The sequence below is a fragment of the Cervus elaphus genome, chromosome 11, assembly GCF_910594005.1.
Source record: "Cervus elaphus chromosome 11, mCerEla1.1, whole genome shotgun sequence".
In the NCBI taxonomy this organism is placed as follows: domain Eukaryota; kingdom Metazoa; phylum Chordata; class Mammalia; order Artiodactyla; family Cervidae; genus Cervus; species Cervus elaphus.
In genome coordinates, this window is record NC_057825.1 from 94,678,571 (window position 1) to 94,693,742 (window position 15,172).

Consider the following 15,172-nt stretch of genomic DNA (forward strand, 5'->3'; position numbering starts at 1 on the left):
AATAAAATGGAAAAAAAGAAAAAAACAGCAGAAAGGAGTAATAGTGATGGTCAAAAATCAATAGATTTCTCAAAATGAATCCCAAAGAATTTATGGGGATGAACTTGCAAATGTAACCCTTCCCCTCCATCACCACTGGAAACCTCTATTATTTTGCAGATTTTCAGAAGTAGTTGCACAATGGTACAGAACACTCATACAATTTAACCATCTGGACACAATGAGCCTCGATTGATAAACCCTTCAGCAGTCCATTTGTACCTACTCTTTCCTTAGAACAGCTATTCTACACCAGAACAAAGATAAAAGGAATTGACAGTTTCTGAATGTCATCTGTAGGGTTCCTCACTTAGGAAGATAGCTATGTAAATGGAAGACATCTCAAGGTTTTAAAGTAAATGAATTGAAAGTCAAGTTCAGACCTTCACCCCATAAGAAACCTTTGCAATTATACAAGAACTAAATCTCAGTTAAAAAGTAGACTTTTAAGTTGATGGTAAGGAAAAAAGAAACACTTCGATCTAGTGCTGCATCAACACGAAACAACAGTACAAGCCTCTTGGAAAAAAGTTTAGCTAGGGCAAAAAACTGCAAAAATTGTTACAGCATGTGTTCAATAGCTCTCTTCTATATAGTTTTGACTGGAGAGGAGAAAGCTACTTAGACTAAATCAGGCACACAACTAGAAGTTCATAAGAGGTTTCTGTGTTTTTTTAATAACTTTCCACTCTGCATAACTTCTGAACTATTTAAATATTCTTAGGACTGCTGCTGCTGCTGCTAAGTCGCTTCAGTTGTGTCCGACCCTTCGCGACCCCATGGACGGCAGCCCACCAGGCTCCTCTGCCCATGGGATTCTCCAGGCAAGAGTGCTGGAGTGGGTTCTTTGGAGTGCCTTCTTTGTCTTAGGACTGAGCCTTGTATAATTACCCTCTTCTCATCTCAGGAGGAAAAAAAAAGAATGAAACATACACACAAGCACATTAAGATTGCTTCAGTTCTATCATTCCCATAAATTGGATACTTTGGGGCCACAAAATCCCTTAACTTGGTGATTCTGGAAGTAAATAGAACCAGCATCATTTTATAGCATTGTGATGGGAAAAAAAGAACGTATGTCTTGTCCAGTGGGCTCACGATGGATCTGATCCTATGAATTTCTCCCCTCAAGTCTGCCTTAAATGACAGCTGGGCAAGCCGCTGAGCATCTCACCCAGGCATCTCATCTGAGATCCTGGTCCCTCACTTGGTGTTTCTCTGGTTCCTTTCATTATATTTTCCCGGCACTCTTTGGGGCTTCCCAGGCGGCTGAGTGATAAAGAATCCACCTGCCAATGCAAGGAGACATGGCTTTGATCCCTGGATCAGGAAGATCCCCAGGAGGAGGGCATGACGACCCACTCCAGTATTCTTACCTGAGAAATCTCACGGACAGAGGAGCCTGGCAGGCTAGAGTCCATGGGGTGGCAAAGAGTCAGACACGACTGAGCATGCATGCAAGCACTCTTTATGTCTCATTCGGAACTCTTTTCAGGAATCAGTTAATTCTTGAAAATCATGGTATCTACAGATTAAATATCCTACATAAATGTAGTGTTATGATGTCAACTTTACCTTTATTATTATGATGATGTCAACTTTACCTTTCTTATTTTTAAATTATTCTTTTATGTTCTATAAATGTCCTCCATCAATCACTGAAATCCACTGAAATTTGGGTTCACTTTTATATTAATGCTGCTTTTGAAACATATGAACCAGCAATCCAAAATGTGATAATATATTTATGCTAGATAAATATTTTCTAGAGTATTCCACAAAATATGATACTGAACTGTTTCACTGAATTAGAGTATGCCAAGCAAAACTAACCTAAAATTTTTTAACATTATACTTTAGTAATATCCCTCATTTAGTCTTTCATTAGCACATCTGCAATTTACGTGAAGTATGCCTTTAAAATGTTCTGTCTTTGTTTTACGTGATCATTTTCCTATTTGTAAAGAATCCCTTGTAGCTCAGCTGGTAAAGAATCTGCCTGCAATGCAGGAGATCTGGGTTTGATCCCTGGGTTGGGAAGATCCCCTGGAGAAGGGAAAGGCTATACCCACTCCTGTATTCTGGCCTGGAGAGTTCCATGGACTGTATAGTTTCTGGGGTTGCAAACAGTCAGACATAACTAGTGACTTTCACTCACACTCCCTCTCACTTTCGTTTGGCTTCTGTATTTAAACTAAACTCCATGACTTTTTCTTTAGGTAACACTATTCTTTATAACCTTGCTTTTCTTCAATCAGTTTTCTTTAAGCATTCTATCATTGTTTCACTGTCCATAGAATTGTTTGGTTCTTCTGAACAGGTGATTTGAGTTGAAAATATGTACAAGGTGCCACAGTGACTCTGAGAATTTGCCTGCTTTTAAGGTCACCAAGCACAGGAGATGTGGGTTCAACCCCTGGTCGGGAAGATCCCCTGGAGGAGGGCATGGCAACCCACTCCAGTGTTCTTGCCTGGAGGATGCCATGGACAGAGGAGCCTGGCAGGCTATGGTCCACAGGTCGCAAAGAGTCAGACACGACCCAAGTGCCTGAGCACAGCGCAAGGCACAGCACAGCACAAGGTCCCCGAGGAACAGACCACGTATAGAATAGACGATAAGTCCCTCTCTGCTCTATCAGTGTCTCCTGACATTGGAATTAGGGTTCTCAGTCTCTTGTTATGTATTTTTGGGTTATCAGTTCAGTACAGTTCAGTTCAGTTGCTCATGTCTGACTCTATGGCCCCAAGGACTGCAGCACACCAGGCTTCCCTATCCATCATCACCTCCCGGAGTTTGTTCAAACTCATGTCCATCGAGTCAGTGGTGCCATCCAACCATCTCATCCTCTGTCGTCCCCTTCTCCTCCTGCCTTCAATCTTTCCCAGCATCAGGGTCTTTTCCAATGAGTCAGTTCTTTGCATCAGGTGGCCAAAGTATTGGAGTTTCAGCTTCAGTTTCAATCCATCCAATGAATATTCAGGACTGATTTCCTTTAGGATTGACTGGTTTGATATCCTCGCAGTCCAAGGGACTCTCAAGAGTCTTCTCCAACACCATAGTTCAAAAGCATCAATTTTTGATTATAATTGTTTTAAATTCAGCAAAGAAATGTTATGGATACAATGACCACTTTGGGTGAATTCCTAAAAGTTATCTCTACATGCACTAGGATGTTGAATTCAAATATCAGAGAACAAGATATTCTACATAAAAGCATTACAAATAATTGAGACTGAGTTTTTTATGCATCAGTTTTTTTCAAGCAAGAAATTTATGTGGTAAGTTAATAATAAAATATTTTTGTACAGTCTTCCAAGAACTCTATCTCACTCACAAACCCCACTCGCAGGCTCTACTGGCTTCTGCTTTTATGTCTTCTAGTTACATTCATATCCCTAATGGCACATTTTAATCATTATTTCATTATGCATTTTAGATAGTATCTACTGATACCTAAAGAAAATATAAGGAATTAAAGTTTGGTTACTTATTGCTTGTTGATAAATGTTCAGGATGCTTCCAGTTTGAGGCTGTTACAAATAACACTACAGTGGATATTCTTTTCTGTGGACCTCATTGTTTTTTAAAATATATAGACATTTGTCTACAATGTATGTATGCTTGTTTATTATTTAGTTTTGCTGAGTTTTAAGCTCACTAGAAATAACATCATGATACAATAAGTGTTCTGGGGATTTCCTTTTACCATTAAGCGTTTGTCTCCAGGGTTCATCTATGTTATGACATGCAACTGATTTTTTTAACATAGCTCTTACAGGCAGCCATTGTGCTAAACCATCTTACTATTTTAAAATATCTATCTGTTTATCTTTTGGGTTTTATATATATTGATAGAAAATCATATTATATTCAAATAATAACTGTCCTGATTCTTCCTTCCTAATCCTTATCCCTTGACTTTATTTTTCTTGCTGTTGCGTCCTCTAGAATGCCAGTACATTTGGAGAAAAGGCAGTGATAGTGACATTTGTGACTTGCTCCTGATTTTTAAAAAAAACTTTGACTATCTTTATGTCTATATGTTAACATATATCTATATGTTATGAATATCTTTATGCTGTTTATGTTATCTTTTGAATATTTTTATTAATGTCTTAATATCTTACTATTTATAGTAAGCCCTCTTTCTCTTTTTCCCCATATTTCATATTCCTTTAATGTCTTTATATCTCCTATTGGTTATCTTTCTAATTAAACATGTATTTATAAAGCTTATTTATCAATACCTATTTAACTTGCTAAAGTAATACCCCTGGTGAAACAAGGATCATTAGTTTATTTATACTTCCTTTTCCTTCTTATTAATATTGCCCTTGCAATCCAATTGGTATACCTTAACAGAGCTCTTTAAGAAGACTGGAATGGGACAGGATGAATGTATCTCTTCATGTAACAGTGTGGCAATCTTTTTCTCTAGGAAATTTTCACTCCAGATTCTGATAACTGAGTAATTGGTTTAATTTCAGAGACTACAAAATGTGAAAACTACATTAACATGGTCCTCTACCCATGCTATTGCAAACACAAAAAACAAACAGAAAAACTTAGCGTCCATTTCCTCCCATGGGGTAAGCCATTTTTCTCAGTGATCACCACTGCAGGGCTTATGTTCCAATAGTAGTGAAAACTGTTTTCTTCCTGTTAGTGTATACAAGAGTGGAAAGTTCCTTCTCCTTTGAAAATCTTTGGTTTTAATTTATAAAGCTCTTCATAATGTTCTGAGTATAATGGAGACAAATCTATACAGATTCATTTAGAGCACAGTCCCAAGTCCCAGACTCTGGGAGATGGTGAAGGACAGCCTGATGTGATGCATTTCACGGGGCTGCAAAGAGTAGGGCGCGACTTAGTGACTGAAAAACAGGCTAAGTTTTCATGAGGTCTCATACCAAACTGCCTCCTGCCTTTCCTTACAACTGTTTAATTACAGGAAATGGATGCTCATCCCCATAAAGTACACCCTGTGTTCACATGCATGCTAAGTTGTTTCACTTGTGTCCGGCTCTTTGCAACCCCATGAACTGTAGCCCACCATGCTCCTCTGTCCATGGGATTCTCCAGGCAAGAATACTGGAGTGGATACGCATTCCCTTCTGCAGGGGATCCTCCCTGCATGGATCAAACCCTGCTCTCCCACACTGCAGGCAGATTCTTTATCACCTTAGCCACCAGGGAAGCCATAGGGCATCCTATAAGACTTTAATTATTGTCAACAAGAGTTGACATCTATGGGGTCAATGAAGATAATATGTACAGAAATCCCACTTCCACCCAGTACTAATGAGAAGCCCCCACTCTGGGTATCATTGGAGGTTCAATGCAAAACTTGGCTTTCTCCTTCTACCAGTTGCTAACACTGGTTTCTTGGGTATGATTGTGTGCAGGCAATGCCAAGTATTAGAAAGAATATGGAAGTTTTATACACTATTGGTAGGAATACAACATGGCACGATCATTTTGGAAAATAGCTTGCCTCCTAAAAAAAGATGAACTTAAAGATGACTCAAGTACACTATTTCTGGGTAACAGCATATGCCCACACAAAATTGTGCACACAAGTGTTCCTTACAGGACTACTTGGAAGATGGAAACTAAAATATCCACCCACACAAAGATAAATGGACATGCAGATGGTGGTATATCCATAAGATGGAATACTCTCCAGCAAAGTAAAGGAATATAAGACATTTTATTGATACACAAGGAGATGAATGAATCTTGAAATTGAAGCTGAAAGTTGCCAAGCAAAACAGAATAATCTTGTATGTTCCATTCATATAAAACCAATACATGTGATGGAACTGGACTGAAAGTTCATTAGAGCTTGTCTGGGGTCAGAATTGAGAGACTGGGGCAGTAAGGATACTTGACAAATATCATGAGGAAACTTGTGAAGATGATGGATTTGCTATCTTAATTGTGGTGATATACATATGTCAAAACTCGTCAGACTGTACCCTTTAAATAGGTGCAATTAGTTTAATGTTGATTATACCTCAATAAAGCTGTTAAAAAAGAACTATGGGTGATTCCATACTAGAGTTTCTGGGCCAATTACCCCAAACCCTTAGAGATAAAAGGGTTTCCCTCCCTGAAGTCAAGGGCCCCCCTCCCCTTGGCCTCCCAGAATGACTGACAGGGGAAATTTGATTTTCTTCAAGGAAAACTCTGCCCTCACCTACAGAGCTATGCTCTGTTCCTTTGTCCCTCAAAAGAAAATCAAACAATAATTCAACATCAGAATATTTTGTAATATCTTGGTTATTCATTCTCAAGACCCCATGTGAGCATCAAAAAGACCAGAATAGTCTGGATTCGGCACAATACTTTTCTGTCTCTCTTATTCCATCCAAAGCTTCAAAAAAAAAGTTTTATTACTTTAACTAGAGTGACCTACTTACACATTTCATCTAAATCCACAAATATAGAGTCACCTCATCTGAGACTATATGCTTCAATATTTCAGTGTAAGCTACCCTTTATTATAACTTTTCATCATCTCCATTTTCCAATTTTCATAGACTCCGTTTTGCTGTTGGATTTTATTGTATTTCACTCAAAATATTTTAATGCTTTTTTGCTAATCTGGAAGTAATTCTCTCAGTGTGCCATATATTGTCAGAAAATCCCTTGTGGATATTCCTAACTGGGCATTTGCTCATGTATAATTGCTGCAGGAAGTGAATTGCCCCTTGGTTGCCTAGAATCCAGCCACCTTCCAGATTAGAAGAGTACTCTGCAGTGGGAGGTGCGGGGCAGGGCATTCTCTCCCCACATTTGGAAGGTAAAATACAGTCAGCTGACTCATGCTGGTGTAGTTATATATTGCTGCTTAGGGCTTTTTGCTGCTGTTGTTGTTCATGATTTATTTTCTTTTATAAAATTAACTTTTATTGGAATATAGTTGAGTTACAATGTAGTGTTAGTTATTGTTGTATAGCAAAGTGAACCAGCTGTACACACATCCCCTCTTTTCTGGATTTCCTTCCCATTCAGGTCACCGCAGAGCATCCAGGAGAGTCCCCTCTGCTGTCCAGCAGGTTCTCAGGAGTTACCTGTGTTACACACAGTATCAATAGTATGCACGTGTTAGTCCCAACCTCTCAGTTCATCCCACCATTGCCCTTTCCCCCACCCTTTGCTGTCCATGTGTTGGTTTTCTATGTCTGTATCTCTAATTCTGCTTTGCAAATAGACCTATACCATTTTTTCCAGATTCCACGAGAGCATTAGCCTACAATATTTTTCTCTTTCTGACTTCACTCTGTATGACGGTCTCTAGGTCCATCCATACTGCTTAGGACTGTTAATCTTCTCGGGTCTAGCATTCATTTATTGGGGCGGCATCTAGTTGCTTGGATATTCTGCCATGGCAAGAGAAGTGTTACCAGTGGCAGCATCTGTGGCCGGCTGTTCTCACCACATGACCTTGACTGAGCCTCCCCCTGTCTATTATACTAGTAGATGAATGTGATGTCTTTTAGTCTACGTACTTCCAATAAACTACCATTCTGCTTCAGTTAGTCCCAGTTTCTTCTGCATGTAATTAAGAATCCAGAATGACATATACACACACACACACACACACACACACACACACACTTGTTCATACATACATCAATGCAAATGCTATATTTCTTCTGGGTTTTGGTAGGAAGCTACTCTATATTTTCAGTGATCTGGGGAAATAGAAAGAAGATTGGGCTGAGAGTCAGGCAACCTCAAATTCCTTGTTGTAGCACAATATTGCTAACATTAAGCTTGGTTCAGTTATATTGACAATATAAATTTACTCTTATGATTATTATTGCTCTTAGTGTGGGAGATAGTTATGAGGACTTGCCTGCATATTTTTGAAGCATTATATGAAGGGACTGAGTGAGGAAACATCTCCAAGGGATTAAAAAAGACTGAGGGTACCAGGATCAATTCAATGGATACTGACTAATTTCTGAATATAAAGCAAATGAACCAGTTCTGAACCAAATGTGTGATTCACTCTCTAATTAGAACCATGGACAATGAACAACCATGGAGCTCATGGAGGCATACTAGAAAGTTCTACACCTTGGTTATTGTCCATGGTAGACAATATATTGGTTGTTTGAAATCCTTGCAAATTAATTTCCTTGAATATATATATATCATATATTATATATATATATATATATAAAAATCTATATTACAACAAGACACCCCTCATGTTGAGAAATCAGGTGCTTCTCAGACGTCAAAATAAATGACAACCCATGGAAGATACAACCATTAGCACAAGATTGTCTGGAAGGCAAACCACTGATCTCTCCCATTAAGGCTATAAGTTCAGGCTTTTGTATATTGTACTTTTTGAAGGTAGATATTTATCTAATTGGGTTGTTATTAATGAATAAACAATCGGAAGAAAAATATAAATCTCCATTTACCCACGAAATGAGGTCATTTTCAAAATCGTTAACCAAGAGTAAAAATATCTCAATAATCTCAGTGGTTTAAAAGAATGTAAACCTCCCATAGGGCTTCCCAGGAGGTTCAGGGGGTAAAGAATTCACCTGCAATGCAGGAGACACAGGTTTGATCCCTGAGTCAGGAAGATCCCCTGGAGGAGGGCATGGCAACCCATTTCAGTATTCTTTCCTGGGAAACCCCATGGGCAGAGGAGCCTGGTGGACTACAGACCGTAGGGTCACAAAGAGCTGGATATGGCTAAAGTGAGTGAGTACACCCACACACACACACACACACACCCCTCGCATAACTGTGTGAATAGAGCAGAATCAGAGAAAGCTTCTTCATGTGGTTTTCCCTCCTTTCCTGCTTCATGGATATGATAACAAGATTCAGGCATAATAATTATTTCATTAGAATGATGGCTATTTTAAAAACTAACCAGCTTTTGTTGAGATTTGCTAGTCCTTTAAAAATCTAACTATGTTCTATTAAACAGCTTTGAGAAGTAAAAAGCTGTTCTCTTAGCCTGCTGAGTAAATATGAATTTCACAGTTAAATACATAAAATAATGATTACATCCAATGGTCACAAGGGACATGTTTTTAGGAGGATACTAATTAAACTACATCTTCAGACAACATGTTTCTACACTTACTACCAATGAACCATATCTGATTGGTCATTAAGTAATTAGGAATGCTAATGTAAATAAAGTGCCATTCAAATGAGGCTTCAGACTGGAGATGAATCATATATTTTGTCTTCTGGTCTGAACGATGCACAAATCAATCAAATAGAACAATCCAGAAAAAAGTATTTAAGACCAGAAGAAAAAGATGGTTCCCTCAGTCATTTACTGCTAAATAGATCCCATATTTTAAAACAGGATGATTTTTAATATTTTACTGACAATATAAAAATTGAGAAAAAAATGGCTTAGGTTGTTAGCCTGTATTTTCCTATGCCTATTGTAATTTATATTTCTGTGCCTGTGCATGCATCTGTGTGCTCATGTGTCTCCTTGTGTGTGTCTGTAGCTTCTATGAAATAGTGGAGATGGGAGGTCCTAAAGTATACACATGGAGATGGTGGAGGCAGAAATAGAAAAACGAATGACACTGGATGGGAAAGAAAGAGAAATAGTGACAAAAAGATAAAAGTGAGGAAATGAAGCAATGGGAAACAAAACAAATGAGGAGAGATGGCAAAGTGTTTGAAATTATTAATGAAATGATGTAAAAAACAGATTAGAATGAGAAATCTCTGGAATTCTATATTCCTTAAATCTAGAATATTGTCAAGAATATTCAGTGAAAGTATTTACTTAAGTATTAAAATAGGTCAAATAATTGTGGAACAATGATTTTAGAATGAGTCAATATCGGAAGTCCTTAAATAAGGGAAATTTCTCAAAAGGATGATTTATTTAAAATGCATGCATTAGTGGTTAAAAAAAAGCATATTTAACATCTGGTAGACACTAAGTAAGCATTTGTTAAATGAATTAATGAATGAGTGAACTAATTATGCAAATTCCAGTGGAAGACCGTTCATTTTTCTAGAAAGTCAACAAAGTCCTAAATATTTTCCATTGTCACTTTGTCACAGTGACAGGCTTTCAAGAGTGTTACCACTGTTCCTGCTCCATTTGTGGCATCTTTTGTTGAGGTACAATTTACATTCAGTAAATTGCTCAAGCAAATTCATATAAAGCTTGATAATGTGTGTAAGTACATAACCATAAAACTATCATCAGATAGAGATGATAACCTCAGATGATAACCTTCTATAACCTCAGAAATTTCTCTTCTACTCTTTTGTTGTCAGTATTAATCCCTTCAAAGATAACCACTATAGTTCTACTTTTCTTGAATTTCTTATAAGCAAAGACATACGCTGTGTGTTTTTTATGTCTGCCTTCTTTCAGTTAATGTTTTTAAGATTCACTCATATTGTTATGTATGTCACACGTAGGCATATACTGTTGATCCTTGAACAACACAGGTTTGAACTGCGGGTCCACACATACACTGATTTTTTCAACAAATAAATACTACAGTATCACACGATCTGTGATTGGTTGAATCTGTGGGTGCAGAAACATGGATTCAGAGGGCAAATGATAAAGCTAAACTCAGTTTTTCAACTGTGTGGAAGGTCTGCGCCTCTAAACCTCCATGCTGTTCAAGAGTCAACTGTATATAAAATGTTTATGTTATACAAATAGTTGTCTATGTCATAGACAAACAGAAAGTTATTTTTTATTGCTACACAATATTCCATTGTATGAACACAGTAAAATTTGCTTATCTATTCTCCTGTTAAAGGGCACATAGGTTGTGATCAGTTGTGGTCATTATGGATATACTTGACCAAGTCTTTTAGTGAACATGTCTACACATTTGTCTTGAGGATGCATCTAACAATGGAACTGATATGACATGAAGTGTGTGTGTGTGTGTGCATACATGCTCAGTTGTGTCCAACCCTTTGTATCCCCATGAACTGTAGCCTGCCTGTCAGGCTTCTCTGTCCATGGAATTTTCAGGCAAGAATACCGGAGTATGTTGACCTTTCTTACTCCAAGGGATCTTCCCCACCCAGGGATCAAAACTGTGTCCCCTACAATGGCAGATGGATTCTTTACCACTGTGCCACCTGGGGAGAGTGAAGTGTGTTTAATGTTTGAAACTGTCCCTTTTTCAATGCCATTGTGACATTTTACATTTGTGCAAAGCCTGCACTCACCTCATACCCTAGTAACACTGTTGCCATTGCTAGTGTCAGGAGACAGGCAGAGAATGAGTCCCCCAACTCTTCCATCTCCGAGGAACAGATCATCCCACCGCTGCCTTTCAGTACCTCCCTATCGGGCATCCCTTGCTTCCTCTTTGACCAAAGAGAACAGGCTTTCCTTATGCATGTGAGTGCATTCATTTATTCTCCTAGCCCTGTTGGAACTCTGGGATGCTGCCCTCTCTGGTTCTCTGTGACAGATATAAGAGAGATTATAAAGAAAACCTAGGGACTTCCCTGGTGGTCCAGTGGTTAAGACTCTGTGCTTCCAATGCAGAGGATGTGGGTTCAATCCCTGGTCAGGTAACTAAAATCCCACATGCCATGTTCAGTTCAGTTCAGTCACTCAGTGATGTCCAACTCTTTGCAAACCCACGGACTGCAGCACGCCAGGCTTCCCTGTCCATCACCAACTCCTGGAACCTACTCAAACTCATGTCCATCAAGTCAGTGATGCCATCCAACCATCTCATCCTCTGTTGCCCCCTCCTAATTCCACCTTCAATATTTCCCAGCATCTGGGTCTTTTCAGATGAGTCAGTTCTTCGCATCAGGTGGCTGAAATATTGGAATTTCAGCTTCAGCGTCAGTCTTTCCAAAGAATATTCAGGACTGATTTCCTTTAGGATTGACTGGTTGGATTTCCTTGCAGTCCAAGAGACTCTCAAGAGTTTTCTCCAACACCTCAGTTCAAATGCATCAATTCTTCAGGGCTCAGCTTTCTTTATAGTCCAACTGTCACATCCATACATGACCACTGGAAAAACCATAGCTTTGACTAGATGAACTTTTGTTGGCAGAGTAATGTCTCTGCTTTTTAATATGTTGTCTAGGTAGGTCATAGCTTTTCTTCAAGGAGCATAATTTCAAGGCTACAGTCATGATCTGCAGTGATTTTGGAGCCCCCAAAAACAAAGTATCTCATTGTTTCCATTATTTCCCCATCTATTTGCCATGGAGTGATGGGACCAAATGCCATGACCTTAGTATTCTGAATGTTGAATTTTAAGCCAACTTTGTTGCTCTACTCTTTAACTTTCATCAAGAGGCTCTTTAGTTCTTCACTTTCTGCCATAAGGGTGGTGTCATCTGCATATCTGAGGTTATTGATATTTCTCCCAGCAATCTTGATTCCAGCTGTGCTTCATCCAGCCTGGAATGTCACATAACATACTCTGCATATAAGTTAAATAAGCAGGGTGACAATATACAGCCTTGACATACTCCTTTCCCGATTTGGAACCAGTCTGTCGTTCAATGTCCAGTTCTAACTATTGCTTCTTGATCTGCATACAGATTTCTCAAGAGGCAGGTCAGGTGGTCTGGTGTTGCCATCTCTTTCAGAATTTTCCATAGTTCATTGTGATCCACACAGTCAAAGGCTTTGGCATAGTCAATAAAGCAGAAGTAGATGTTTTTCTGGAACTTTTGTGCTTTTTTGGTGATCCAGCAGATGTTGGCAATTTGATCTCTGGTTCCTCTGCCTTTTCTAAAACCAGCTTGAGCATCTGGAAGTTCACGGTTCACCTACTGTTAAAGTCTGGCTTGGAGAATTTTGAGCATTACTTTACTAGCGTGTGAGATGAGTGCAATTGTGTGGTAGTTTGAACATTCTTTGGTATTGCCTTTCTTCGGGATTGGAGTGAAAACTGGCTTTTTCCAGTCCTGTGGCCACTTTTGAGTTTTCCATATTTGCTGGCATATTGAGTGCAGCACTTTCACAGCATCATCTTTCAGGATTTGAAATAGCTCAACTGGCATTCCAGCACCTCCACTAGCTTTGTTCATAGTGATGCTTCTGAAGGCCCACTTGACTTTGCATTCCAGGATGTCTGGCTCTGTGTGACTGATCACACCATCATGGTTATATGGGTCAAAAACAACAAGAAAAATAGAAAATCCCCAAAACCAAATGTGGTGTCATTCTTCAGATTCTGTGCTCCATGTCTAGTCCACATTTGTTCTGCTTTCAGAGTTCTTTTACAGGTATCTGTGGAATGATTTTTAGGGTATTTAGTTGTAGTTAGAGGGAAGAAACAGGGAAAATTGAGTCTATGTCATCTTTTCCTTGAACACAATGTCACTCTCCCTGTTATTATAAATATAAATAAAGTTTTATTATAACACACTCATGTTCATTCATTCATTCTTTAAGTGATTGTTGGTAGTTTTTGTCATACTATAATGACTGATCTGACTATCTGCAAACAAATCATAAGACTCCCAAAGTCTATAACATTCTACCTAGCCCTTTATAGAAAATAGTTGATATCCCCAGTTCTAGAAGAAAACTTAGGGATGTTTCATGATCTTGGGACAGGCAAAGGTTTCTGAGATAGGACACCAAACACACTGATTATAAAAATAATATAAATTAGACCTAAGCAAAAGAAAACAATTGTGGTCATCAAAAGACATCTATGAAGTAACTGAAAATGCAAACCATGGACCGAGATAAAATATTTACAGTGAACATATCTGAAAAAAGGCTCATATGCAGACTCAGAAAACGACATTCCTAAAAACCAATAACAAAAAGACAATTCTTTAACAATATGGACATAAGATTTGACCTGCTTTCATAAAATATGCCATATATTTTTTCTCTGAGCTTACCTTTGGTGTTATGAAAAAGTCAATTTCAGAAGAGGCCAGCAGAATATGTACCCCAAAGGGAAGTTCTCAGGTATGCGGACATCCATAAAAGGAGGCATTTTCATCAGCTGGAGGGAAAGGAGCACAGTTATTATTTTAAACAGAATATTTCACAATTTTACATTTTGAAATGTTTCAAATCAGTTGCCCACTTATGCATAATTATGATACTGCTGTTACCATAAACTCAAGAAGGGTATAAAAAAAAAGAGTGTTGGTGAGAACAAAGAAAAGGAAGCATGAGTGAGAGAAATAGAGAAAAAGACTCTAAAATCTAGGGAAATGTTTTAAAGGTGAAGAATGAATGACAGTTTTAGGAAGCATATTTTTACTTCTACCCTCCAAATTCCAACATACCTTTTTACCCACATAAAAAAAAGTGATGTGGGGGGATAAAGGAAAGGGAAATAGTCTTTGTAAGTTAAAAGCCAAAGAAAGGAATACTAAATACTTTGGAATAGAAAGCCATAACAAATTTCATTTTTCAAACCATGTTATTAGGAAATCCAAGTTACACGTTGACTTTTGTTCTATAATTTTTGTTGTGAAATATACCCTCTGTGTGTGATAGTTTTTGCAAGGCATTTCCTCTAACTCTTTGTATATCATTAGATTCCAGTGTTATTGTGTTTTTGTGGTGACGATACATGTATATACATTATGTGTGCGTGTGCTCAGTTGCTCAGTAGATGTGACTCCTTTTCTGAACCCATGGACTGTAGCATGCCAGGCTCCTTTGTCCATGGGATTTTGCAGGCAAGAATACTAGAGTGAGTTGCCATGTCTTTCTCCATGGGATCTTCCCAATCCAGGGATCGAATGTACATCTCCTGCTTTGGCAGGTGGATTCTTTACCACTGGGCTCAGGAACCCTTCTGGGTTCCTGAGCACACCTAGGAACCCCAGAAGGATTCTATACATCTTGATAAAACTCTTAAACTCATGGCAAAGGTTGTTGATCACAATTTTGTTTTTGTTTATTTAAATCAACTCCATGACCAACAGAGATCAGACATCCATCCAGTCTACATTGTTCTTTTTTCATTACTGGAAAGTCACCAGCTGCAAAAATCCCCATCCTAGTTTTGACTGTGGTTCTTGGATCAGCTCACCGAGTCTTTCTGTCCCAGTGGGATATCCTGTCTTGGGATGAGAGCTCAGTGAAGAGTCCATCTTCTCCAGAATTTGGGGTCTCGTGATATCCATCTCCCA